Source organism: Thalia democratica, chromosome 7, assembly GCF_965202585.1.
Source record: "Thalia democratica chromosome 7, ktThaDemo2.hap1.1, whole genome shotgun sequence".
Taxonomy (NCBI): Eukaryota; Metazoa; Chordata; class Thaliacea; order Salpida; family Salpidae; genus Thalia; species Thalia democratica.
The window spans coordinates 43,151,637-43,154,906 of record NC_139171.1 but is presented as its reverse complement, the minus strand read 5'-3'; positions in this window follow the sequence as shown (position 1 = coordinate 43,154,906).

The following is a 3,270-nucleotide window of genomic DNA, read 5'->3' as shown; positions in this document are numbered from 1 at the left end:
TTTTCTAGAAAGATTATACATAAGACATGAACCATATTAGTACATACATTATCAAAATAAATTGTTATAAAAATTTATGAAGTATAAATATCAGATTTATACAAGCTTTATTTGTTTATTAAAAAATTTATTAATATACTTATTAATTATATAGCTGAGTTGCAGAGGATCAGTAAAAAATGTTTATTACTAGTTACTAGCTTTTTAAGTTAATACTTTTGACAAATATTTTTCAACTTTTGTATCAAAATCTCTAGTTTAATATACATAAATTTAACTAATTTACTTTTATTTCAATTTCAGATCAACTATTTTTATTAATACAATTTTTATATACAAAACTCTGGGTGATTTTTGTTCGAGATAGGTTTATAAAAAACATACTTTAATACAGGAGTCTGCAGTTGCAGTTTTAGTTAATGCAAGTTCTAATTTTCTATATTAAAAACTAAAGACCTTTTTTTTCCTTTACTTTGAACCTCAGAATAACTAGTGTAAGTTTCAAAATTTTTTATACAGGGCCAAGTTAGCATGCTTGCAGGCAGTACCAAACTTATAATGAAAACATAGTTGCGGACCAAACTTTTATTCTTTTTGGTCTGCTGTTTACCAACCCCTGCTTTTATAGAAGGTTTGTGGTAAAAAAAAATCTTAAAATTGTGTTTGAGTTGCCTTAACCATATCGGTAAGAAAATAAAAGTTTAAGTAAAACTTAAATTCTTTTTTAAGTATAAATATAGATGAAATTAAAACAGCTAAGAAAGGATAAGAATTTATTTTTGCCTAGCAGCAGTTCATATAACAATGGCAAGTAAAAATGTACAACTAAAAGTGACTGATTGCATTATCTAAAATCATAATCACCAAAACTTTTTAAAATCATAATAAATGTTTCCACTACACTGTTGTGTTGTTGTTTTGTTGTGTATTTTAGTTTACTTTACTTATTTTAGACTTAAGGTCATAGGGGGGATAAACACCCTTTTTTGGTTTTTGATCTTAATTTATATACTTTTTACTAAGCTACAAGATGCCTTTTACAGATTTAAGAAATTCATAATATTTTAAGAGATATATCCAGTTCAAAGTCTGGCAACAATAAGATCCTTATGGGAGGCACAAACTAAAACGGCAAAAACAAACATTAATTTTTTCAAATTTTGTACTGACAGAATTTTTTAAATATATCAAGGAACATATCCTAAAAATATGAGGTAATTATCTCAAAAAACGTAGTAGAAGATAGATTTTTAATGAAATAGTCTATTTTTGCCGTTTTAGTTTGTGCCTCCCATAAGGATCTTATTGTTGCCCGACTTTGAACTGGATACATCTCTTAAAATATTATGAAAATCCGACTGTTTAAAAGTGCCTATTTGTCAAAATATGTTTACTCAATATGCATACCTATGACCCTTAATAATCATAAATATTATATAGTTTTATAACAGTCGGATTTAATATTAAGTATTTTACGTTATTATTAACTATTAACATGTAAGAAATATTTCATTTTAATGAAAACATGTATACACCTACTTTATTCTATGCTTCTATTCTTTCATTACAGTAATTATTTTTTTTACAGAACCCAGTTGAAGTGTGTTGATTTGTTAGCACACAGAAACATATGTGGTACAATAAAGGAAGATTACTGTACAATTTGTTTCTATTTATAGTCCAGTTAAGTTACTTTACTAGAATATTTTGTTAGCAAACGATTTAACCTATATTTTTTAACAGTTAAATTAAAAATATATATAGGTCATAGGGGTTCTACAAAAAAATAATTTTAATTTAATATATGTTATTTATAAAACTTTAAGTATAAAATGTTATAAGTAGAAACTACAAGCCAGTTTTTATAGAATAAAAAAGCATAGTCAAAAAATATGTCAGTACAAATTTTCAGAAAATTAAATATTTTACAACAAAAATAATTAATAGGGTTGACACACAATTTTTTTTTAAATTAGCTAGACTTTACTTAAAAGATTTTGACTAATTTCACCTGATTTTCACTTTGCTCATAGGTATGCATATTGAGTAAACATATTTTGACAAATAGGCACTTTTAAACCTAAATAAAAAAAATTTGTCAGGTTTCTTTTTTATTTAGACTAGTAATTCTTTTAGCTAAAAACTGTTTATTTAATAGCTGCTGTGTTCAGAATACCTACTCTAGTCGAACACAACTGTAATAAGTACTAATTGGAATGTAAAAATAAATAATGTAAACTTGACTACTTTTTTGAGCTGAACTAGGTATACTTTTTCTCACTATTAAATATACTTACCTATTGGAAAATAATCTCTGAGTGTCACAAATGTCAAGTTAACTACTGGAAAAAAATTGTTATTTAAATACTTTTACTAAATCATAATTTTGACTTCTGAAAATTTGCAATTTTCAGGGTTGCCAAATATTTTTAGCAAATTTTTTAAGACTTTCAAAATTTCTTCCAGATTTTTAAAACTACTTGTTTTAGGGTATAGTTTTAGTTTAAAATTAAGTTTAAGGTAAAAAATTGTGTTAAATAGTATAACAACATTGAAAAGATATCTTAAAGTTTCTTTAAATGTTTTTTTATAACTTTTTTTTGATGACAAAAAAATTACTTCAATGTAAAAGTTGTTTAAAAAGTTTTTCCAGGTTTTTTAGTGATTTCTGTTCTAAGTTCTAAGTTTTTTTTCAAAATTTCTAAATATCGAGGTTTTTTGAGCATTAGTTGTCAAATTCCAAAATTTCCACAATTCAAGGTTTTTCGGCAACCCTGAATTTTAGTCTGACTTCATAATTAATTTTTTATCAATTTTTACTATTTGAAAGCTTTGAAAACTAAAGAATTTCAAGTTGATTGACGATATCTGACATTTTTATTTTGCCCAAAAAAAACTTTTTTTTGACATTTTGACATTAATTAACTGGCTTTTTTTCTTTTTTCAAAAAAAAACTGACTTAACCTGACTTTTTCCGAATAAACTGACTAACCCAGAAACAAAAAAAAAATTTATGTCATAATTTTTTTATTTTTCACAATTGAAATACAACTACTTCAAAAAATTGTAGATTTATTGGCTACCTTAATAAAAAAAAATTGATTTGAGTCAAACCTGTTTTGTAAAAAGTTATAGATACAAACTTCTAAATAGTTTTTTTTTTGAAAAGTTTACTTTAACCTTGTTTATTTAAAACAATCAAACAGAGTTGCCACTCTTAGAGTCAAAAATAATCCCTGAGTAACCTTAAACTTTACTGAGTTTCCCTGA